At 47.3% G+C, this 24,165-nt stretch overlaps 17 non-coding genes across 17 annotated transcripts; all 17 read right to left on the reverse strand.

The window, feature by feature from the left end:
- Positions 1–2,966: 2,966 nt before the first annotated feature.
- TRNAP-AGG (transfer RNA proline (anticodon AGG)) lies at positions 2,967–3,038 on the reverse strand. Its single transcript has one exon. It is a non-coding gene; the product is annotated as a tRNA-Pro (tRNA).
- A 440-nt stretch (positions 3,039–3,478) lies between these two features.
- On the reverse strand, positions 3,479–3,551 carry TRNAV-UAC (transfer RNA valine (anticodon UAC)). Its single transcript has one exon. It is a non-coding gene; the product is annotated as a tRNA-Val (tRNA).
- Positions 3,552–3,936: 385 nt separating this feature from the next.
- On the reverse strand, positions 3,937–4,008 carry TRNAP-CGG (transfer RNA proline (anticodon CGG)). Its single transcript has one exon. It is a non-coding gene; the product is annotated as a tRNA-Pro (tRNA).
- Positions 4,009–5,804: 1,796 nt separating this feature from the next.
- Positions 5,805–5,876, reverse strand: TRNAP-AGG (transfer RNA proline (anticodon AGG)). Its single transcript has one exon. It is a non-coding gene; the product is annotated as a tRNA-Pro (tRNA).
- Positions 5,877–6,317: 441 nt separating this feature from the next.
- Positions 6,318–6,390, reverse strand: TRNAV-UAC (transfer RNA valine (anticodon UAC)). The gene has a single exon. It is a non-coding gene; the product is annotated as a tRNA-Val (tRNA).
- A 385-nt stretch (positions 6,391–6,775) lies between these two features.
- TRNAP-CGG (transfer RNA proline (anticodon CGG)) lies at positions 6,776–6,847 on the reverse strand. The gene has a single exon. It is a non-coding gene; the product is annotated as a tRNA-Pro (tRNA).
- Positions 6,848–8,183: 1,336 nt separating this feature from the next.
- On the reverse strand, positions 8,184–8,256 carry TRNAV-AAC (transfer RNA valine (anticodon AAC)). Its single transcript has one exon. It is a non-coding gene; the product is annotated as a tRNA-Val (tRNA).
- Positions 8,257–9,154: 898 nt separating this feature from the next.
- TRNAV-UAC (transfer RNA valine (anticodon UAC)) lies at positions 9,155–9,227 on the reverse strand. The gene has a single exon. It is a non-coding gene; the product is annotated as a tRNA-Val (tRNA).
- Positions 9,228–12,450: 3,223 nt separating this feature from the next.
- On the reverse strand, positions 12,451–12,522 carry TRNAP-CGG (transfer RNA proline (anticodon CGG)). Its single transcript has one exon. It is a non-coding gene; the product is annotated as a tRNA-Pro (tRNA).
- Positions 12,523–13,849: 1,327 nt separating this feature from the next.
- Positions 13,850–13,922, reverse strand: TRNAV-AAC (transfer RNA valine (anticodon AAC)). The gene has a single exon. It is a non-coding gene; the product is annotated as a tRNA-Val (tRNA).
- Positions 13,923–14,820: 898 nt separating this feature from the next.
- Positions 14,821–14,893, reverse strand: TRNAV-UAC (transfer RNA valine (anticodon UAC)). Its single transcript has one exon. It is a non-coding gene; the product is annotated as a tRNA-Val (tRNA).
- Positions 14,894–19,984: 5,091 nt separating this feature from the next.
- TRNAP-AGG (transfer RNA proline (anticodon AGG)) lies at positions 19,985–20,056 on the reverse strand. Its single transcript has one exon. It is a non-coding gene; the product is annotated as a tRNA-Pro (tRNA).
- Positions 20,057–20,497: 441 nt separating this feature from the next.
- On the reverse strand, positions 20,498–20,570 carry TRNAV-UAC (transfer RNA valine (anticodon UAC)). Its single transcript has one exon. It is a non-coding gene; the product is annotated as a tRNA-Val (tRNA).
- A 385-nt stretch (positions 20,571–20,955) lies between these two features.
- TRNAP-CGG (transfer RNA proline (anticodon CGG)) lies at positions 20,956–21,027 on the reverse strand. The gene has a single exon. It is a non-coding gene; the product is annotated as a tRNA-Pro (tRNA).
- Positions 21,028–22,364: 1,337 nt separating this feature from the next.
- On the reverse strand, positions 22,365–22,437 carry TRNAG-ACC (transfer RNA glycine (anticodon ACC)). The gene has a single exon. It is a non-coding gene; the product is annotated as a tRNA-Gly (tRNA).
- Positions 22,438–23,336: 899 nt separating this feature from the next.
- TRNAV-UAC (transfer RNA valine (anticodon UAC)) lies at positions 23,337–23,409 on the reverse strand. Its single transcript has one exon. It is a non-coding gene; the product is annotated as a tRNA-Val (tRNA).
- Positions 23,410–23,794: 385 nt separating this feature from the next.
- Positions 23,795–23,866, reverse strand: TRNAP-CGG (transfer RNA proline (anticodon CGG)). The gene has a single exon. It is a non-coding gene; the product is annotated as a tRNA-Pro (tRNA).
- Between the last annotated feature and the right edge of the window lie 299 nt (positions 23,867–24,165).

A 24,165-nucleotide genomic window follows, 5' to 3' on the forward strand; every position in this document is an offset into this window, starting at 1 on the left:
GAAAAAGCATGGTGATCCATGTTTCTTATGAGGTTCAAAATATTTTGTGCAACAATGCGGCGAGTGTAATGAGAAATAGTCAGGCATTGTGAGCTTTGAGTAGGATTCGTATGTTTACCTCTGAAAAAGGGCTGGTCCGGGATTTGAACCCGGGACCTCTCGCACCCTAAGCGAGAATCATACCCCTAGACCAACGAGCCTAGGCACACAAGAGTCGCCTTTCGCACCGGCTCCGGGGGTTATTGGCAGTGAGTTAGTGAATGCTTCACCCAAAGCAAGCAACTGCACATGCTGCTCTCTTCTGCAATATGGTTGCTGTCTTTTCCATGGCCGTCATCGAACAAGAAATGAAAATGCCTCTATCCTTCAGACATTTTGTTTGTTCTAGGTGTATGCTCTCGGTGAGGTCAATAAAACCATTTCTGCTCTCATGCCTTGCTTTCATGAAGTAGGCCCAACCTTCAGTACACAAGGACGTGCAAACGAATAGCGCAAACTATCGTCACTTCTCTTTTTGAGCTGTCACTGATGCCCCTGGAGCACAGTACGTCACGCTGGTGAGGGATAGACAGCTTCCATTATCTCAGCTTTCCTATAAGTTGAGAGAGTAAATGCAAACTGTGTGAAAAACAGAAAGCTGCTGTTTCTGGCCGGTCTCGAACCAGGGACCTTTCGCGTGTAAAGCAAACGTGATAACCACTACACTACAGAAACAGACACGCTTGCAGGAATCTTCTTGGCATGTAGTGGGCTGGAATGCACAGACCAAGGGCCAATGTCCATGAAGCTCAAAGTTGGACCCTCCTTACCCGATCTCTTTCTTTGGAAGAAAGGAACGAGGACCACTTTTATTCCAAAAGGCGATTTTAAAACCATACCTGAAACCACACTAGAAAAACACTTTGCATTTAATTTTCCTACACTGATGGTCCACCCCAGAAAAGCAGTTGCAAAGAAGTCCGGCACTGAAATTCTATACGCCAAAAGTGGGAAATAGCGTAGAGGGAAAGGAACTTTCTCACCATACACGGCGTCTTATAGCATTGAAAAGAAGAAATGGCCCTATATAATAAGCAGCCTAAAAATAATTCCACAGCATGGGCTCGTCCGGGATTTGAACCCGGGACTTCTCGCACCCGAAGCGAGAATCATAACCCTAGACCAACGAGCCTGATTCCCCAGTAGGCATTTTAAGCAATTTCTTATGCGTCTTTCAGAAACAAAGTAGGGCTATTTGGCTGCTCTCTCTCTATGTGAACCACACAAAGTCATGTTTTCTCTCAAGGTGTTGTTTTTTTCACTCTTGCAAGGAAGGGATCAGTCGATAGCCTAGCTGCCAGAGAGCAGAAAAAAGGCGCTGATGAGAACTGCAGGCACTTTCTGGCACTTGTACTCCTCTGCAAGTCCTGGACACTTGCCCCATAGACTTCCACCCCAGATGCAAGGGAGGGCCTGCCAATTCTTGCTCCTAAGACAGAGGCATTTGATTCTTGGATTCAAACACGCTCACTCAGCGCTCGATCAGGCTCGATCAAGCGAGATTTATATGAGTGGCTCGCAGGACTGAAACACTCACCTGGGAGCCCCAGGGTGGCTGAATTCCCAGTATGGCCATTTTGGGCAAGTCACCTCCTTTCCTCCTGCCTCAATCTAGAATTGGCTGCAAATCACAAGATAGAGTTCAATGTCCGTGTGTACTGCCTACTCCCAGCTGCCTCTCTGTCGTCCTTATGTAAATTAAAATTCGCAAGGGGGGACCAATGACAATCTGCTCCTCCCACATAACCAGGAAGCCCTGTTGAACATGTCTGCCTGTGTTGTTGCAGGGACAGTGCCTTCTCCGCCCAAAAGGTGGCAGGAGAGCCTCACAACAAAGATGGGATCAACTGCTTGATGAGAAACCAGCACGGCAGTTTGTGTGATGGAGTGCAAATTTAACGGAAGGTGTGCCTGAGGTGTCCCTTCCAGGAATACATGGAATTGTGATTGAGGGCCCAGCCTGATCGTGGGTGGATTTCTCATCATATGTTACAGGTCCGTGCAAAGATTGTGGTGTGTGGGGAATGCACTGCAAAAAACAGGACGATTTAAGGGTGTAAAAGAAGCCTGTCAGAAGTGGGATTTGAACCCACGCCTCCATGAGGAGACCAGAAGTCTCAGTTGCACTGAAGATCAAGCTCTCTTGCATCTGGCGCCTTAGACCACTCGGCTATCCTGACAGCCCTGGGTGTGCACAGATCTGACTCTTCTGACTGCACCTGCCAATGTTTGCACTTACAACGTTCACAGCAATGTCACAAGTGTAAAGACCCCACAATGCAACATGGCATGACAAAAAAAAAGCTAGGCACAAGAGCGACCACTGATGGATGCGGATTACTTTGTTTCGTCTTGCAAAAGTAAAGGAAGTTTCCCACGGCTCGCTGGGTTCAAGGACCGCCTCTTCTTAAGCTTGCATTGAGATAATAAGGTTTTAGAGGGTGCACATAAAAGCAGCTCATGCACAGTGTTTCTGCCCGGTCTCGAACCTGGGACCTTTCGCGTGTTAGGCGAACGTGATGACCACTACACTACAGAAACTCACTTGCTGTGTTTTACTGTTAGAGCAAGGTTCCTCTCAAGGATTCTCTCTACTTCTATTCTGCTGTATCAGCAGCCACTCAGAAAGCGAGGAGCAAGTGTGAAAACTGCAGAGATATCAGCCAACATGCTTGCAATTAGACGTATTAAAAATTGACTTATGCATGCATCGACAGACAAATATCTGATGCCTAAATGCCAGCAAGTACAGCTTGGGAATGCATCACCTGGGACACACACAGACTAAGCATGATGGCAGAAAAAGAATGGTGATCCATGTTTCTTATGAGGTTCAAAATATTTTGTGCAACAATGCGGGGAGTGTAATGAGAAATAGTCAGGCATTGTGAGTTGTGAGTAGGATTCGTATGTTTACCTCTGAAAAAGGGCTCGTCCGGGATTTGAACCCGGGACCTCTCACACCCTAAGCGAGAATCATACCCCTAGACCAACGAGCCGAGGCACACAAGAGTCGCCTTTCGCACCGGCTCCGAGGTTATTGGCAGCGAGTTAGTGAATGCTTCACCCAAAGCAAGCAACTGCACATGCTGCTCTCTTCTGCAATATGGTTGCTGTCTTTTCCATGGCCGTCATCGAACAAGAAATGAAAATGCCTCTATCCTTCAGACATTTTGTTTGTTCTAGGTGTATGCTCTCGGTGAGGTCAATAAAACCATTTCTGCTCTCATGCCTTGCTTTCATGAAGTAGGCCCAACCTTCAGTACACAAGGACGTGCAAACGAATAGCGCAAACTATCGTCACTTCTCTTTTTGAGCTGTCACTGATGCCCCTGGAGCACAGTACGTCACGCTGGTGAGGGATAGACAGCTTCCATTATCTCAGCTTTCCTATAAGTTGAGAGAGTAAATGCAAACTGTGTGAAAAACAGAAAGCTGCTGTTTCTGCCCGGTCTCGAACCAGGGACCTTTCGCGTGTAAAGCGAACGTGATAACCACTACACTACAGAAACAGACACGCTTGCAGGAATCTTCTTGGCATGTAGTGGGCTGGAATGAACAGACCAAGGGCCAATGTCCATGAAGCTCAAAGTTGGACCCTCCTTACCCGATCTCTTTCTTTGGAAGAAAGGAACGAGGACCACTTTTATTCCAAAAGGCGATTTTAAAACCATACCTGAAACCACACTAGAAAAACACTTTGCATTTAATTTTCCTACACTGAGGGTCCACCCCAGAAAAGCAGTTGCAAAGAAGTCCGGCACTGAAATTCTATACGCCAAAAGTGGGAAATAGCGTAGAGGGAAAGGAACTTTCTCACCATACACGGCGTCTGATAGCATTGAAAAGAAGAAATGGCCCTATATAATAAGCAGCCTAAAAATAATTCCACAGCATGGGCTCGTCCGGGATTTGAACCCGGGACCTCTCGCACCCGAAGCGAGAATCATACCCCTAGACCAACGAGCCTGATTCCCCAGTTGCCATTTTAAGCAATTTCTGATGCGTCTTTCAGAAACAAAGCAGGGCTATTTGGCTGCTCTCTCTCTATGTGAACCACACAAAGTCATGTTTTCTCTCAAGGTGTTGTTTTTTTCACTCTTGCAAGGAAGGGATCAGTCGATAGCCTAGCTGCCAGAGAGCAGAAAAAAGGCGCTGATGAGAACTGCAGGCACTTTCTGGCACTTGTACTCCTCTGCAAGTCCTGGACACTTGCCCCATAGACTTCCACCCCAGATGCAAGGGAGGGCCTGCCAATTCTTGCTCCTAAGACAGAGGCATTTGATTCTTGGATTCAAACACGCTCACTCAGCGCTCGATCAGGCTCGATCAAGCGAGATTTATATGAGTGGCTCGCAGGACTGAAACACTCACCTGGGAGCCCCAGGGTGGCTGAATTCCCAGTATGGCCATTTTTGGGCAAGTCACCTCCTTTCCTCCTGCCTCAATCTAGAATTGGCTGCAAATCACAAGATAGAGTTCAATGTCCGTGTGTACTGCCTACTCCCAGCTACCTCTCTGTCGTCCTTATGTAAATTAAAATTCGCAAGGGGGGACCAATGACAATCTGCTCCTCCCACATAACCAGGAAGCCCTGTTGAACATGTCTGCCCGTGTTGTTGCAGGGACAGTGCCTTCTCCGCCCAAAAGGTGGCAGGAGAGCCTCACAACAAAGATGGGATCAACTGCTTGATGAGAAACCAGCACGGCAGTTTGTGTGATGGAGTGCAAATTTAACGGAAGGTGTGCCTGAGGTGTCCCTTCCAGGAATACATGGAATTGTGATTGAGGGCCCAGCCTGATCGTGGGTGGATTTCTCATCATATGTTACAGGTCCGTGCAAAGATTGTGGTGTGTGGGGAATGCACTGCAAAAAACAGGACGATTTAAGGGTGTAAAAGAAGCCTGTCAGAAGTGGGATTTGAACCCACGCCTCCATGAGGAGACCAGAAGTCTCAGTTGCACTGAAGATCAAGCTCTCTTGCATCTGGCGCCTTAGACCACTCGGCTATCCTGACAGCCCTGGGTGTGCACAGATCTGACTCTTCTGACTGCACCTGCCAATGTTTGCACTTACAACGTTCACAGCAATGTCACAAGTGTAAAGACCCCACAATGCAACATGGCATGACAAAAGAAAAGCTAGGCACAAGAGCGACCACTGATGGATGCGGATTACTTTGTTTCGTCTTGCAAAAGTAAAGGAAGTTTCCCACGGCTCGCTGGGTTCAAGGACCGCCTCTTCTTAAGCTTGCATTGAGATAATAAGGTTTTAGAGGGTGCACATAAAAGCAGCTCATGCACAGTGTTACTGCCCGGTCTCGAACCTGGGACCTTTTGCGTGTTAGGCGAACGTGATGACCACTACACTACAGAAACTCACTTGCTGTGTTTTACTGTTAGAGCAAGGTTCCTCTCAAGGATTTTCTCTACTTCTATTCTGCTGTATCAGCAGCCACTCAGAAAGCGAGGAGCAAGTGTGAAAACTGCAGAGATATCAGCCAACATGCTTGCAATTAGACGTATTAAAAATTGACTTATGCATGCATCGACAGACAAATATCTGATGCCTAAATGCCAGCAAGTACAGCTTGGGAAAGCATCACCTGGGACACACACAGACTAAGCATGAAGGCAGAAAAAGCATGGTGATCCATGTTTCTTATGAGGTTCAAAATATTTTGTGCAACAATGCGGGGAGTGTAATGAGAAATAGTCAGGCATTGTGAGTTGTGAGTAGGATTCGTATGTTTACCTCTGAAAAAGGGCTCGTCCGGGATTTGAACCCGGGACCTCTCGCACCCTAAGCGAGAATCATACCCCTAGACCAACGAGCCGAGGCACACAAGAGTCGCCTTTCGCACCGGCTCCGGGGATTATTGGCAGCGAGTTAGTGAATGCTTCACCCAAAGCAAGCAACTGCACATGCTGCTCTCTTCTGCAATATGGTTGCTGTCTTTTCCATGGCCGTCATCGAACAAGAAATGAAAATGCCTCTATCCTTCAGACATTTTGTTTGTTCTAGGTGTATGCTCTCGGTGAGGTCAATAAAACCATTTCTGCTCTCATGCCTTGCTTTCATGAAGTAGGCCCAACCTTCAGTACACAAGGACGTGCAAACGAATAGCGCAAACTATCGTCACTTCTCTTTTTGAGCTGTCACTGATGCCCCTGGAGCACAGTACGTCACGCTGGTGAGGGATAGACAGCTTCCATTATCTCAGCTTTCCTATAAGTTGAGAGAGTAAATGCAAACTGTGTGAAAAACAGAAAGCTGCTGTTTCTGCCCGGTCTCGAACCAGGGACCTTTCGCGTGTAAAGCGAACGTGATAACCACTACACTACAGAAACAGACACGCTTGCAGGAATCTTCTTGGCATGTAGTGGGCTGGAATGAACAGACCAAGGGCCAATGTCCATGAAGCTCAAAGTTGGACCCTCCTTACCCGATCTCTTTCTTTGGAAGAAAGGAACGAGGACCACTTTTATTCCAAAAGGCGATTTTAAAACCATACCTGAAACCACACTAGAAAAACACTTTGCATTTAATTTTCCTACACTGATGGTCCACCCCAGAAAAGCAGTTGCAAAGAAGTCCGGCACTGAAATTCTATACGCCAAAAGTGGGAAATAGCGTAGAGGGAAAGGAACTTTCTCACCATACACGGCGTCTTATAGCATTGAAAAGAAGAAATGGCCCTATATAATAAGCAGCCTAAAAATAATTCCACAGCATGGGCTCGTCCGGGATTTGAACCCGGGACCTCTCGCACCCGAAGCGAGAATCATACCCCTAGACCAACGAGCCTGATTCCCCAGTCGGCATTTTAAGCAATTTCTGATGCGTCTTTCAGAAACAAAGCAGGGCTATTTGGCTGCTCTCTCTCTATGTGAACCACACAAAGTCATGTTTTCTCTCAAGGTGTTGTTTTTTTCACTCTTGCAAGGAAGGGATCAGTCGATATCCTAGCTGCCAGAGAGCAGAAAAAAGGCGCTGATGAGAACTGCAGGCACTTTCTGGCACTTGTACTCCTCTGCAAGTCCTGGACACTTGCCCCATGGACTTCCACCCCAGATGCAAGGGAGGGCCTGCCAATTCTTGCTCCTAAGACAGAGGCATTTGATTCTTGGATTCAAACACGCTCAGTCAGCGCTCGATCAGGCTCGATCAGGCGAGATTTATATGAGTGGCTCGCAGGACTGAAACACTCACCTGGGAGCCCCAGGGTGGCTGAATTCTCAGTATGGCCATTTTTGGGCAAGTCACCTCCTTTCCTCCTGCCTCAATCTAGAATTGGCTGCAAATCACAAGATAGAGTTCAATGTCCGTGTGTACTGCCTACTCCCAGCTACCTCTCTGTCGTCCTTATGTAAATTAAAATTCGCAAGGGGGGACCAATGACAATCTGCTCCTCCCACATAACCAGGAAGCCCTGTTGAACATGTCTGCCTGTGTTGTTGCAGGGACAGTGCCTTCTCCGCCCAAAAGGTGGCAGGAGAGCCTCACAACAAAGATGGGATCAACTGCTTAATGAGAAACCAGCACGGCAGTTTGTGTGATGGAGTGCAAATTTACGGAAGGTGTGCCTGAGGTGTCCCTTCCAGGAATACATGGAATTGTGATTGAGGGCCCAGCCTGATCGTTGGTGGATTTCTCGTCATATGTTACAGGTCCGTGCAATGATTGTGGTGTGTGGGGAATGCACTGCAAAAAACAGGACGATTTAAGGGTGTAAAAGAAACCTGTCAGAAGTGGGATTTGAACCCACGCCTCCATGAGGAGACCAGAAGTCTCAGTTGCACTGAAGATCAAGCTCTCTTGAGTCTGGCACCTTAGACCACTCAGCCATCCTGACAGCCCTGGGTGTGCACAGATCTGACTCTTCTGACTGCACCTGCCAATGTTTGCACTTACAACGTTCACAGCAATGTCACAAGTGTAAAGACCCCACAATACAACATGGCATGACAAAAAAAAAGCTAGGCCCAAGAGCGACCACTGATGGATGCGGATTACTTTGTTTCGTCTTGCAAAAGAAAAGGAAGTTTCCCACGGCTCGCTGGGTTCAAGGACCGCCTCTTCTTAAGCTTGCATTGAGATAATAAGGTTTTAGAGGATGCACATAAAAGCAGCTCATGCACAGTGTTTCTGCCCGGTCTCGAACCGGGGACCTTTCGCGTGTTAGGCGAACATGATGACCACTACACTACAGAAACTCACTTGCTGTGTTTTACTGTTAGAGCAAGGTTCCTCTCAAGGATTCTCTCTACTTCTATTCTGCTGTATCAGCAGCCACTCAGAAAGCGAGGAGCAAGTATGAAAACTGCAGAGATATCAGCCAACATGCTTGCAATTAGACGTATTAAAATTGACTTATGCAGGCATCGACAGACAAATATCTGATGCCTAAATGCCAGCAAGTACAGCTTGGGAAAGCATCACCTGGGACACACACAGACTAAGCATGAAGGCAGAAAAAGCATGGTGATCCATGTTTCTTATGAGGTTCAAAATATTTTGTGCAACAATGCGGCGAGTGTAATGAGAAATAGTCAGGCATTGTGAGCTTTGAGTAGGATTCGTATGTTTACCTCTGAAAAAGGGCTGGTCCGGGATTTGAACCCGGGACCTCTCGCACCCTAAGCGAGAATCATACCCCTAGACCAACGAGCCTAGGCACACAAGAGTCGCCTTTCGCACCGGCTCCGGGGGTTATTGGCAGTGAGTTAGTGAATGCTTCACCCAAAGCAAGCAACTGCACATGCTGCTCTCTTCTGCAATATGGTTGCTGTCTTTTCCATGGCCGTCATCGAACAAGAAATGAAAATGCCTCTATCCTTCAGACATTTTGTTTGTTCTAGGTGTATGCTCTCGGTGAGGTCAATAAAACCATTTCTGCTCTCATGCCTTGCTTTCATGAAGTAGGCCCAACCTTCAGTACACAAGGACGTGCAAACGAATAGCGCAAACTATCGTCACTTCTCTTTTTGAGCTGTCACTGATGCCCCTGGAGCACAGTACGTCACGCTGGTGAGGGATAGACAGCTTCCATTATCTCAGCTTTCCTATAAGTTGAGAGAGTAAATGCAAACTGTGTGAAAAACAGAAAGCTGCTGTTTCTGGCCGGTCTCGAACCAGGGACCTTTCGCGTGTAAAGCGAACGTGATAACCACTACACTACAGAAACAGACACGCTTGCAGGAATCTTCTTGGCATGTAGTGGGCTGGAATGCACAGACCAAGGGCCAATGTCCATGAAGCTCAAAGTTGGACCCTCCTTACCCGATCTCTTTCTTTGGAAGAAAGGAACGAGGACCACTTTTATTCCAAAAGGCGATTTTAAAACCATACCTGAAACCACACTAGAAAAACACTTTGCATTTAATTTTCCTACACTGATGGTCCACCCCAGAAAAGCAGTTGCAAAGAAGTCCGGCACTGAAATTCTATACGCCAAAAGTGGGAAATAGCGTAGAGGGAAAGGAACTTTCTCACCATACACGGCGTCTTATAGCATTGAAAAGAAGAAATGGCCCTATATAATAAGCAGCCTAAAAATAATTCCACAGCATGGGCTCGTCCGGGATTTGAACCCGGGACCTCTCGCACCCGAAGCGAGAATCATAACCCTAGACCAACGAGCCTGATTCCCCAGTCGGCATTTTAAGCAATTTCTTATGCGTCTTTCAGAAACAAAGTAGGGCTATTTGGCTGCTCTCTCTCTATGTGAACCACACAAAGTCATGTTTTCTCTCAAGGTGTTGTTTTTTTCACTCTTGCAAGGAAGGGATCAGTCGATAGCCTAGCTGCCAGAGAGCAGAAAAAAGGCGCTGATGAGAACTGCAGGCACTTTCTGGCACTTGTACTCCTCTGCAAGTCCTGGACACTTGCCCCATAGACTTCCACCCCAGATGCAAGGGAGGGCCTGCCAATTCTTGCTCCTAAGACAGAGGCATTTGATTCTTGGATTCAAACACGCTCACTCAGCGCTCGATCAGGCTCGATCAAGCGAGATTTATATGAGTGGCTCGCAGGACTGAAACACTCACCTGGGAGCCCCAGGGTGGCTGAATTCCCAGTATGGCCATTTTTGGGCAAGTCACCTCCTTTCCTCCTGCCTCAATCTAGAATTGGCTGCAAATCACAAGATAGAGTTCAATGTCCGTGTGTACTGCCTACTCCCAGCTACCTCTCTGTCGTCCTTATGTAAATTAAAATTCGCAAGGGGGGACCAATGACAATCTGCTCCTCCCACATAACCAGGAAGCCCTGTTGAACATGTCTGCCTGTGTTGTTGCAGGGACAGTGCCTTCTCCGCCCAAAAGGTGGCAGGAGAGCCTCACAACAAAGATGGGATCAACTGCTTGATGAGAAACCAGCACGGCAGTTTGTGTGATGGAGTGCAAATTTAACGGAAGGTGTGCCTGAGGTGTCCCTTCCAGGAATACATGGAATTGTGATTGAGGGCCCAGCCTGATCGTGGGTGGATTTCTCATCATATGTTACAGGTCCGTGCAAAGATTGTGGTGTGTGGGGAATGCACTGCAAAAAACAGGACGATTTAAGGGTGTAAAAGAAGCCTGTCAGAAGTGGGATTTGAACCCACGCCTCCATGAGGAGACCAGAAGTCTCAGTTGCACTGAAGATCAAGCTCTCTTGCATCTGGCGCCTTAGACCACTCGGCTATCCTGACAGCCCTGGGTGTGCACAGATCTGACTCTTCTGACTGCACCTGCCAATGTTTGCACTTACAACGTTCACAGCAATGTCACAAGTGTAAAGACCCCACAATGCAACATGGCATGACAAAAGAAAAGCTAGGCACAAGAGCGACCACTGATGGATGCGGATTACTTTGTTTCGTCTTGCAAAAGTAAAGGAAGTTTCCCACGGCTCGCTGGGTTCAAGGACCGCCTCTTCTTAAGCTTGCATTGAGATAATAAGGTTTTAGAGGGTGCACATAAAAGCAGCTCATGCACAGTGTTTCTGCCCGGTCTCGAACCTGGGACCTTTCGCGTGTTAGGCGAACGTGATGACCACTACACTACAGAAACTCACTTGCTGTGTTTTACTGTTAGAGCAAGGTTCCTCTCAAGGATTTTCTCTACTTCTATTCTGCTGTATCAGCAGCCACTCAGAAAGCGAGGAGCAAGTGTGAAAACTGCAGAGATATCAGCCAACATGCTTGCAATTAGACGTATTAAAAATTGACTTATGCATGCATCGACAGACAAATATCTGATGCCTAAATGCCAGCAAGTACAGCTTGGGAAAGCATCACCTGGGACACACACAGACTAAGCATGAAGGCAGAAAAAGCATGGTGATCCATGTTTCTTATGAGGTTCAAAATATTTTGTGCAACAATGCGGCGAGCGTAATGAGAAATAGTCAGGCATTGTGAGCTTTGAGTAGGATTCGTATGTTTACCTCTGAAAAAGGGCTGGTCCGGGATTTGAACCCGGGACCTCTCGCACCCTAAGCGAGAATCATACCCCTAGACCAACGAGCCTAGGCACACAAGAGTCGCCTTTCGCACCGGCTCCGGGGGTTATTGGCAGTGAGTTAGTGAATGCTTCACCCAAAGCAAGCAACTGCACATGCTGCTCTCTTCTGCAATATGGTTGCTGTCTTTTCCATGGCCGTCATCGAACAAGAAATGAAAATGCCTCTATCCTTCAGACATTTTGTTTGTTCTAGGTGTATGCTCTCGGTGAGGTCAATAAAACCATTTCTGCTCTCATGCCTTGCTTTCATGAAGTAGGCCCAACCTTCAGTACACAAGGACGTGCAAACGAATAGCGCAAACTATCGTCACTTCTCTTTTTGAGCTGTCACTGATGCCCCTGGAGCACAGTACGTCACGCTGGTGAGGGATAGACAGCTTCCATTATCTCAGCTTTCCTATAAGTTGAGAGAGTAAATGCAAACTGTGTGAAAAACAGAAAGCTGCTGTTTCTGGCCGGTCTCGAACCAGGGACCTTTCGCGTGTAAAGCAAACGAGATAACCACTACACTACAGAAACAGACACGCTTGCAGGAATCTTCTTGGCATGTAGTGGGCTGGAATGCACAGACCAAGGGCCAATGTCCATGAAGCTCAAAGTTGGACCCTCCTTACCCGATCTCTTTCTTTGGAAGAAAGGAACGAGGACCACTTTTATTCCAAAAGGCGATTTTAAAACCATACCTGAAACCACACTAGAAAAACACTTTGCATTAGTTTTCCTACACTGATGGTCCACCCCAGAAAAGCAGTTGCAAAGAAGTCCGGCACGGAAATTCTATACGCCAAAAGTGGGAAATAGCGTAGAGGGAAAGGAACTTTCTCACCATACACGGCGTCTTATAGCATTGAAAAGAAGAAATGGCCCTATATAATAAGCAGCCTAAAAATAATTCCACAGCATGGGCTCGTCCGGGATTTGAACCCGGGACCTCTCGCACCCGAAGCGAGAATCATACCCCTAGACCAACGAGCCTGATTCCCCAGTCGGCATTTTAAGCAATTTCTGATGCGTCTTTCAGAAACAAAGCAGGGCTATTTGGCTGCTCTCTCTCTATGTGAACCACACAAAGTCATGTTTTCTCTCAAGGTGTTGTTTTTTTCACTCTTGCAAGGAAGGGATCAGTCGATATCCTAGCTGCCAGAGAGCAGCAAAAAAGGCGCTGATGAGAACTGCAGGCACTTTCTGGCACTTGTACTCCTCTGCAAGTCCTGGATGGACTTCCACCCCAGATGCAAGGGAGGGCCTGCCAATTCTTGCTCCTAAGACAGAGGCATTTGATTCTTGGATTCAAACACGCTCAGTCAGCGCTCAATCAGGCTCGATCAGGCGAGATTTATATGAGTGGCTCGCAGGACTGAAACACTCACCTGGGAGCCCCAGGGTGGCTGAATTCTCAGTATGGCCATTTTTGGGCAAGTCACCTCCTTTCCTCCTGCCTCAATCTAGAATTGGCTGCAAATCACAAGATAGAGTTCAATGTCCGTGTGTACTGCCTACTCCCAGCTACCTCTCTGTCGTCCTTATGTAAATTAAAATTCGCAAGGGGGGACCAATGACAATCTGCTCCTCCCACATAACCAGGAAGCCCTGTTGAACATGTCTGCCTGTGTTGTTGCAGGGACAGTGCCTTCTCCGCCCAAAAGGTGGCAGGAGAGCCTCACAACAAAGATGGGATCAACTGCTTAATGAGAAACCAGCACGGCAGTTTGTGTGATGGAGTGCAAATTTAACGGAAGGTGTGCCTGAGGTGTCCCTTCCAGGAATACATGGAATTGTGATTGAGGGCCCAGCCTGATCGTTGGTGGATTTCTCGTCATATGTTACAGGTCCGTGCAATGATTGTGGTGTGTGGGGAATGCACTGCAAAAAACAGGACGATTTAAGGGTGTAAAAGAAACCTGTCAGAAGTGGGATTTGAACCCACGCCTCCATGAGGAGACCAGAAGTCTCAGTTGCACTGAAGATCAAGCTCTCTTGAGTCTGGCACCTTAGACCACTCAGCCATCCTGACAGCCCTGGGTGTGCACAGATCTGACTCTTCTGACTGCACCTGCCAATGTTTGCACTTACAACGTTCACAGCAATGTCACAAGTGTAAAGACCCCACAATACAACATGGCATGACAAAAAAAAAGCTAGGCCCAAGAGCGACCACTGATGGATGCGGATTACTTTGTTTCGTCTTGCAAAAGAAAAGGAAGTTTCCCACGGCTCGCTGGGTTCAAGGACCGCCTCTTCTTAAGCTTGCATTGAGATAATAAGGTTTTAGAGGGTGCACATAAAAGCAGCTCATGCACAGTGTTTCTGCCCGGTCTCAAACCGGGGACCTTTCGCGTGTTAGGCGAACGTGATGACCACTACACTACAGAAACTCACTTGCTGTGTTTTACTGTTAGAGCAAGGTTCCTCTCAAGGATTCTCTCTACTTCTATTCTGCTGTATCAGCAGCCACTCAGAAAGCGAGGAGCAAGTATGAAAACTGCAGAGATATCAGCCAACATGCTTGCAATTAGACGTATTAAAATTGACTTATGCAGGCATCGACAGACAAATATCTGATGCCTAAATGCCAGCAAGTACAGCTTGGGAAAGCATCACCTGGGACACACACAGACTAAGCATGAAGGCAGAAAAAGCATGGTGATCCATGTTTCTTATGAGGTTCAAAATATTTTGTGCAACAATGCGGCGAGTGTAATGAGAAATAGTCAGGCATTGTGAGCTTTGAGTAGGATTCGTATGTTTACCTCTGAAAAAGGGCTGGTCCGGGATTTGAACCCGGGACCTCTCGCACCCTAAGCGAGAATCATACCCCTAGACCAACGAGCCTAGGCACACAAGAGTCGCCTTTCGCACCGGCTCCGGGGGTTATTGGCAGTGAGTTAGTGAATGCTTCACCCAAAGCAAGCAACTGCACATGCTGCTCTCTTCTGCAATATGGTTGCTGTCTTTTCCATGGCCGTCATCGAACAAGAAATGAAAATGCCTCTATCCTTCAGACATTTTGTTTGTTCTAGGTGTATGCTCTCGGTGAGGTCAATAAAACCATTTCTGCTCTCATGCCTTGCTTTCATGAAGTAGGCCCAACCTTCAGTACACAAGGACGTGCAAACGAATAGCGCAAACTATCGTCACTTCTCTTTTTGAGCTGTCACTGATGCCCCTGGAGCACAGTACGTCACGCTGGTGAGGGATAGACAGCTTCCATTATCTCAGCTTTCCTATAAGTTGAGAGAGTAAATGCAAACTGTGTGAAAAACAGAAAGCTGCTGTTTCTGGCCGGTCTCGAACCAGGGACCTTTCGCGTGTAAAGCGAACGTGATAACCACTACACTACAGAAACAGACACGCTTGCAGGAATCTTCTTGGCATGTAGTGGGCTGGAATGCACAGACCAAGGGCCAATGTCCATGAAGCTCAAAGTTGGACCCTCCTTACCCGATCTCTTTCTTTGGAAGAAAGGAACGAGGACCACTTTTATTCCAAAAGGCGATTTTAAAACCATACCTGAAACCACACTAGAAAAACACTTTGCATTTAATTTTCCTACACTGATGGTCCACCCCAGAAAAGCAGTTGCAAAGAAGTCCGGCACTGAAATTCTATACGCCAAAAGTGGGAAATAGCGTAGAGGGAAAGGAACTTTCTCACCATACACGGCGTCTTATAGCATTGAAAAGAAGAAATGGCCCTATATAATAAGCAGCCTAAAAATAATTCCACAGCATGGGCTCGTCCGGGATTTGAACCCGGGACCTCTCGCACCCGAAGCGAGAATCATAACCCTAGACCAACGAGCCTGATTCCCCAGTCGGCATTTTAAGCAATTTCTTATGCGTCTTTCAGAAACAAAGTAGGGCTATTTGGCTGCTCTCTCTCTATGTGAACCACACAAAGTCATGTTTTCTCTCAAGGTGTTGTTTTTTTCACTCTTGCAAGGAAGGGATCAGTCGATAGCCTAGCTGCCAGAGAGCAGAAAAAAGGCGCTGATGAGAACTGCAGGCACTTTCTGGCACTTGTACTCCTCTGCAAGTCCTGGACACTTGCCCCATAGACTTCCACCCCAGATGCAAGGGAGGGCCTGCCAATTCTTGCTCCTAAGACAGAGGCATTTGATTCTTGGATTCAAACACGCTCACTCAGCGCTTGATCAGGCTCGATCAAGCGAGATTTATATGAGTGGCTCGCAGGACTGAAACACTCACCTGGGAGCCCCAGGGTGGCTGAATTCCCAGTATGGCCATTTTTGGGCAAGTCACCTCCTTTCCTCCTGCCTCAATCTAGAATTGGCTGCAAATCACAAGATAGAGTTCAATGTCCGTGTGTACTGCCTACTCCCAGCTACCTCTCTGTCGTCCTTATGTAAATTAAAATTCGCAAGGGGGGACCAATGACAATCTGCTCCTCCCACATAACCAGGAAGCCCTGTTGAACATGTCTGCCTGTGTTGTTGCAGGGACAGTGCCTTCTCCGCCCAAAAGGTGGCAGGAGAGCCTCACAACAAAGATGGGATCAACTGCTTGATGAGAAACCAGCACGGCAGTTTGTGTGATGGAGTGCAAATTTAACGGAAGGTGTGCCTGAGGTGTCCCTTCCAGGAATACATGGAATTGTGATTGAGGGCCCAGCCTGATCGTGGGTGGATTTCTCATCATATGTTACAGGTCCGTGCAAAGATTGTGGTGTGTGGGGAATGCACTGCAAAAAACAGGACGATTTAAGGGTGTAAAAGAAGCCTGTCAGAAGTGGGATTTGAACCCACGCCTCCATGAGGAGACCAGAAGTCTCAGTTGCACTGAAGATCAAGCTCTCTTGCATCTGGCGCCTTAGACCACTCGGCTATCCTGACAGCCCTGGGTGTGCACAGATCTGACTCTTCTGACTGCACCTGCCAATGTTTGCACTTACAACGTTCACAGCAATGTCACAAGTGTAAAGACCCCACAATGCAACATGGCATGACAAAAGAAAAGCTAGGCACAAGAGCGACCACTGATGGATGCGGATTACTTTGTTTCGTCTTGCAAAAGTAAAGGAAGTTTCCCACGGCTCGCTGGGTTCAAGGACCGCCTCTTCTTAAGCTTGCATTGAGATAATAAGGTTTTAGAGGGTGCACATAAAAGCAGCTCATGCACAGTGTTTCTGCCCGGTCTCGAACCTGGGACCTTTCGCGTGTTAGGCGAACGTGATGACCACTACACTACAGAAACTCACTTGCTGTGTTTTACTGTTAGAGCAAGGTTCCTCTCAAGGATTTTCTCTACTTCTATTCTGCTGTATCAGCAGCCACTCAGAAAGCGAGGAGCAAGTGTGAAAACTGCAGAGATATCAGCCAACATGCTTGCAATTAGACGTATTAAAAATTGACTTATGCATGCATCGACAGACAAATATCTGATGCCTAAATGCCAGCAAGTACAGCTTGGGAAAGCATCACCTGGGACACACACAGACTAAGCATGAAGGCAGAAAAAGCATGGTGATCCATGTTTCTTATGAGGTTCAAAATATTTTGTGCAACAATGCGGCGAGTGTAATGAGAAATAGTCAGGCATTGTGAGCTTTGAGTAGGATCCGTATGTTTACCTCTGAAAAAGGGCTGGTCCGGGATTTGAACCCGGGACCTCTCGCACCCTAAGCGAGAATCATACCCCTAGACCAACGAGCCTAGGCACACAAGAGTCGCCTTTCGCACCGGCTCCGGGGGTTATTGGCAGTGAGTTAGTGAATGCTTCACCCAAAGCAAGCAACTGCACATGCTGCTCTCTTCTGCAATATGGTTGCTGTCTTTTCCATGGCCGTCATCGAACAAGAAATGAAAATGCCTCTATCCTTCAGACATTTTGTTTGTTCTAGGTGTATGCTCTCGGTGAGGTCAATAAAACCATTTCTGCTCTCATGCCTTGCTTTCATGAAGTAGGCCCAACCTTCAGTACACAAGGACGTGCAAACGAATAGCGCAAACTATCGTCACTTCTCTTTTTGAGCTGTCACTGATGCCCCTGGAGCACAGTACGTCACGCTGGTGAGGGATAGACAGCTTCCATTATCTCAGCTTTCCTATAAGTTGAGAGAGTAAATGCAAACTGTGTGAAAAACAGAAAGCTGCTGTTTCTGGCCGGTCTCGAACCAGGGACCTTTCGCGTGTAAAGCAAACGTGATAACCACTACACTACAGAAACAGACACGCTTGCAGGAATCTTCTTGGCATGTAGTGGGCTGGAATGCACAGACCAAGGGCCAATGTCCATGAAGCTCAAAGTTGGACCCTCCTTACCCGATCTCTTTCTTTGGAAGAAAGGAACGAGGACCACTTTTATTCCAAAAGGCGATTTTAAAACCATACCTGAAACCACACTAGAAAAACACTTTGCATTTAATTTTCCTACACTGATGGTCCACCCCAGAAAAGCAGTTGCAAAGAAGTCCGGCACTGAAATTCTATACGCCAAAAGTGGGAAATAGCGTAGAGGGAAAGGAACTTTCTCACCATACACGGCGTCTTATAGCATTGAAAAGAAGAAATGGCCCTATATAATAAGCAGCCTAAAAATAATTCCACAGCATGGGCTCGTCCGGGATTTGAACCCGGGACTTCTCGCACCCGAAGCGAGAATCATAACCCTAGACCAACGAGCCTGATTCCCCAGTCGGCATTTTAAGCAATTTCTTATGCGTCTTTCAGAAACAAAGTAGGGCTATTTGGCTGCTCTCTCTCTATGTGAACCACACAAAGTCATGTTTTCTCTCAAGGTGTTGTTTTTTTCACTCTTGCAAGGAAGGGATCAGTCGATAGCCTAGCTGCCAGAGAGCAGAAAAAAGGCGCTGATGAGAACTGCAGGCACTTTCTGGCACTTGTACTCCTCTGCAAGTCCTGGACACTTGCCCCATAGACTTCCACCCCAGATGCAAGGGAGGGCCTGCCAATTCTTGCTCCTAAGACAGAGGCATTTGATTCTTGGATTCAAACACGCTCACTCAGCGCTCGATCAGGCTCGATCAAGCGAGATTTATATGAGTGGCTCGCAGGACTGAAACACTCACCTGGGAGCCCCAGGGTGGCTGAATTCCCAGTATGGCCATTTTGGGCAAGTCACCTCCTTTCCTCCTGCCTCAATCTAGAATTGGCTGCAAATCACAAGATAGAGTTCAATGTCCGTGTGTACTGCCTACTCCCAGCTACCTCTCTGTCGTCCTTATGTAAATTAAAATTCGCAAGGGGGGACCAATGACAATCTGCTCCTCCCACATAACCAGGAAGCCCTGTTGAACATGTCTGCCTGTGTTGTTGCAGGGACAGTGCCTTCTCCGCCCAAAAGGTGGCAGGAGAGCCTCACAACAAAGATGGGATCAACTGCTTGATGAGAAACCAGCACGGCAGTTTGTGTGATGGAGTGCAAATTTAACGGAAGGTGTGCCTGAGGTGTCCCTTCCAGGAATACATGGAATTGTGATTGAGGGCCCAGCCTGATCGTGGGTGGATTTCTCATCATATGTTACAGGTCCGTGCAAAGATTGTGGTGTGTGGGGAATGCACTGCAAAAAACAGGACGATTTAAGGGTGTAAAAGAAGCCTGTCAGAAGTGGGATTTGAACCCACGCCTCCATGAGGAGACCAGAAGTCTCAGTTGCACTGAAGATCAAGCTCTCTTGCATCTGGCGCCTTAGACCACTCGGCTATCCTGACAGCCCTGGGTGTGCACAGATCTGACTCTTCTGACTGCACCTGCCAATGTTTGCACTTACAACGTTCACAGCAATGTCACAAGTGTAAAGACCCCACAATGCAACATGGCATGACAAAAAAAAAGCTAGGCACAAGAGCGACCACTGATGGATGCGGATTACTTTGTTTCGTCTTGCAAAAGTAAAGGAAGTTTCCCACGGCTCGCTGGGTTCAAGGACCGCCTCTTCTTAAGCTTGCATTGAGATAATAAGGTTTTAGAGGGTGCACATAAAAGCAGCTCATGCACAGTGTTTCTGCCCGGTCTCGAACCTGGGACCTTTCGCGTGTTAGGCGAACGTGATGACCACTACACTACAGAAACTCACTTGCTGTGTTTTACTGTTAGAGCAAGGTTCCTCTCAAGGATTCTCTCTACTTCTATTCTGCTGTATCAGCAGCCACTCAGAAAGCGAGGAGCAAGTGTGAAAACTGCAGAGATATCAGCCAACATGCTTGCAATTAGACGTATTAAAAATTGACTTATGCATGCATCGACAGACAAATATCTGATGCCTAAATGCCAGCAAGTACAGCTTGGGAATGCATCACCTGGGACACACACAGACTAAGCATGAAGGCAGAAAAAGAATGGTGATCCATGTTTCTTATGAGGTTCAAAATATTTTGTGCAACAATGCGGGGAGTGTAATGAGAAATAGTCAGGCATTGTGAGTTGTGAGTAGGATTCGTATGTTTACCTCTGAAAAAGGGCTCGTCCGGGATTTGAACCCGGGACCTCTCACACCCTAAGCGAGAATCATACCCCTAGACCAACGAGCCGAGGCACACAAGAGTCGCCTTTCGCACCGGCTCCGGGGGTTATTGGCAGCGAGTTAGTGAATGCTTCACCCAAAGCAAGCAACTGCACATGCTGCTCTCTTCTGCAATATGGTTGCTGTCTTTTCCATGGCCGTCATCGAACAAGAAATGAAAATGCCTCTATCCTTCAGACATTTTGTTTGTTCTAGGTGTATGCTCTCGGTGAGGTCAATAAAACCATTTCTGCTCTCATGCCTTGCTTTCATGAAGTAGGCCCAACCTTCAGTACACAAGGACGTGCAAACGAATAGCGCAAACTATCGTCACTTCTCTTTTTGAGCTGTCACTGATGCCCCTGGAGCACAGTACGTCACGCTGGTGAGGGATAGACAGCTTCCATTATCTCAGCTTTCCTATAAGTTGAGAGAGTAAATGCAAACTGTGTGAAAAACAGAAAGCTGCTGTTTCTGCCCGGTCTCGAACCAGGGACCTTTCGCGTGTAAAGCGAACGTGATAACCACTACACTACAGAAACAGACACGCTTGCAGCAATCTTCTTGGCATGTAGTGGGCTGGAATGAACAGACCAAGGGCCAATGTCCATGAAGCTCAAAGTTGGACCCTCCTTACCCGATCTCTTTCTTTGGAAGAAAGGAACGAGGACCACTTTTATTCCAAAAGGCGATTTTAAAACCATACCTGAAACCACACTAGAAAAACACTTTGCATTTAATTTTCCTACACTGAGGGTCCACCCCAGAAAAGCAGTTGCAAAGAAGTCCGGCACTGAAATTCTATACGCCAAAAGTGGGAAATAGCGTAGAGGGAAAGGAACTTTCTCACCATACACGGCGTCTGATAGCATTGAAAAGAAGAAATGGCCCTATATAATAAGCAGCCTAAAAATAATTCCACAGCATGGGCTCGTCCGGGATTTGAACCCGGGACCTCTCGCACCCGAAGCGAGAATCATACCCCTAGACCAACGAGCCTGATTCCCCAGTTGCCATTTTAAGCAATTTCTGATGCGTCTTTCAGAAACAAAGCAGGGCTATTTGGCTGCTCTCTCTCTATGTGAACCACACAAAGTCATGTTTTCTCTCAAGGTGTTGTTTTTTTCACTCTTGCAAGGAAGGGATCAGTCGATAGCCTAGCTGCCAGAGAGCAGAAAAAAGGCGCTGATGAGAACTGCAGGCACTTTCTGGCACTTGTACTCCTCTGCAAGTCCTGGACACTTGCCCCATAGACTTCCACCCCAGATGCAAGGGAGGGCCTGCCAATTCTTGCTCCTAAGACAGAGGCATTTGATTCTTGGATTCAAACACGCTCACTCAGCGCTCGATCAGGCTCGATCAAGCGAGATTTATATGAGTGGCTCGCAGGACTGAAACACTCACCTGGGAGCCCCAGGGTGGCTGAATTCCCAGTATGGCCATTTTTGGGCAAGTCACCTCCTTTCCTCCTGCCTCAATCTAGAATTGGCTGCAAATCACAAGATAGAGTTCAATGTCCGTGTGTACTGCCTACTCCCAGCTACCTCTCTGTCGTCCTTATGTAAATTAAAATTCGCAAGGGGGGACCAATGACAATCTGCTCCTCCCACATAACCAGGAAGCCCTGTTGAACATGTCTGCCTGTGTTGTTGCAGGGACAGTGCCTTCTCCGCCCAAAAGGTGGCAGGAGAGCCTCACAACAAAGATGGGATCAACTGCTTGATGAGAAACCAGCACGGCAGTTTGTGTGATGGAGTGCAAATTTAACGGAAGGTGTGCCTGAGGTGTCCCTTCCAGGAATACATGGAATTGTGATTGAGGGCCCAGCCTGATCGTGGGTGGATTTCTCATCATATGTTACAGGTCCGTGCAAAGATTGTGGTGTGTGGGGAATGCACTGCAAAAAACAGGACGATTTAAGGGTGTAAAAGAAGCCTGTCAGAAGTGGGATTTGAACCCACGCCTCCATGAGGAGACCAGAAGTCTCAGTTGCACTGAAGATCAAGCTCTCTTGCATCTGGCGCCTTAGACCACTCGGCTATCCTGACAGCCCTGGGTGTGCACAGATCTGACTCTTCTGACTGCACCTGCCAATGTTTGCACTTACAACGTTCACAGCAATGTCACAAGTGTAAAGACCCCACAATGCAACATGGCATGACAAAAGAAAAGCTAGGCACAAGAGCGACCACTGATGGATGCGGATTACTTTGTTTCGTCTTGCAAAAGTAAAGGAAGTTTCCCACGGCTCGCTGGGTTCAAGGACCGCCTCTTCTTAAGCTTGCATTGAGATAATAAGGTTTTAGAGGGTGCACATAAAAGCAGCTCATGCACAGTGTTTCTGCCCGGTCTCGAACCTGGGACCTTTCGCGTGGTAGGCGAACGTGATGACCACTACACTACAGAAACTCACTTGCTGTGTTTTACTGTTAGAGCAAGGTTCCTCTCAAGGATTTTCTCTACTTCTATTCTGCTGTATCAGCAGCCACTCAGAAAGCGAGGAGCAAGTGTGAAAACTGCAGAGATATCAGCCAACATGCTTGCAATTAGACGTATTAAAAATTGACTTATGCATGCATCGACAGACAAATATCTGATGCCTAAATGCCAGCAAGTACAGCTTGGGAAAGCATCACCTGGGACACACACAGACTAAGCATGAAGGCAGAAAAAGCATGGTGATCCATGTTTCTTATGAGGTTCAAAATATTTTGTGCAACAATGCGGGGAGTGTAATGAGAAATAGTCAGGCATTGTGAGTTGTGAGTAGGATTCGTATGTTTACCTCTGAAAAAGAGCTCGTCCGGGATTTGAACCCGGGACCTCTCACACCCTAAGCGAGAATCATACCCCTAGACCAACGAGCCGAGGCACACAAGAGTCGCCTTTCGCACCGGCTCCGGGGGTTATTGGCAGCGAGTTAGTGAATGCTTCACCCAAAGCAAGCAACTGCACATGCTGCTCTCTTCTGCAATATGGTTGCTGTCTTTTCCATGGCCGTCATCTAACAAGAAATGAAAATGCCTCTATCCTTCAGACATTTTGTTTGTTCTAGGTGTATGCTCTCGGTGAGGTCAATAAAACCATTTCTGCTCTCATGCCTTGCTTTCATGAAGTAGGCCCAACCTTCAGTACACAAGGACGTGCAAACGAATAGCGCAAACTATCGTCACTTCTCTTTTTGAGCTGTCACTGATGCCCCTGGAGCACAGTACGTCACGCTGGTGAGGGATAGACAGCTTCCATTATCTCAGCTTTCCTATAAGTTGAGAGAGTAAATGCAAACTGTGTGAAAAACAGAAAGCTGCTGTTTCTGCCCGGTCTCGAACCAGGGACCTTTCGCGTGTAAAGCGAACGTGATAACCACTACACTACAGAAACAGACACGCTTGCAGGAATCTTCTTGGCATGTAGTGGGCTGGAATGAACAGACCAAGGGCCAATGTCCATGAAGCTCAAAGTTGGACCCTCCTTACCCGATCTCTTTCTTTGGAAGAAAGGAACGAGGACCACTTTTATTCCAAAAGGCGATTTTAAAACCATACCTGAAACCACACTAGAAAAACACTTTGCATTTAATTTTCCTACACTGATGGTCCACCCCAGAAAAGCAGTTGCAAAGAAGTCCGGCACTGAAATTCTATACGCCAAAAGTGGGAAATAGCGTAGAGGGAAAGGAACTTTCTCACCATACACGGCGTCTTATAGCATTGAAAAGAAGAAATGGCCCTATATAATAAGCAGCCTAAAAATAATTCCACAGCATGGGCTCGTCCGGGATTTGAACCCGGGACCTCTCGCACCCGAAGCGAGAATCATACCCCTAGACCAACGAGCCTGATTCCCCAGTCGGCATTTTAAGCAATTTCTGATGCGTCTTTCAGAAACAAAGCAGGGCTATTTGGCTGCTCTCTCTCTATGTGAACCACACAAAGTCATGTTTTCTCTCAAGGTGTTGTTTTTTTCACTCTTGCAAGGAAGGGATCAGTCGATATCCTAGCTGCCAGAGAGCAGAAAAAAGGCGCTGATGAGAACTGCAGGCACTTTCTGGCACTTGTACTCCTCTGCAAGTCCTGGACACTTGCCCCATGGACTTCCACCCCAGATGCAAGGGAGGGCCTGCCAATTCTTGCTCCT

This window comes from Triturus cristatus, chromosome 10, assembly GCF_964204655.1.
Source record: "Triturus cristatus chromosome 10, aTriCri1.1, whole genome shotgun sequence".
Taxonomy (NCBI): domain Eukaryota; kingdom Metazoa; phylum Chordata; class Amphibia; order Caudata; family Salamandridae; genus Triturus; species Triturus cristatus.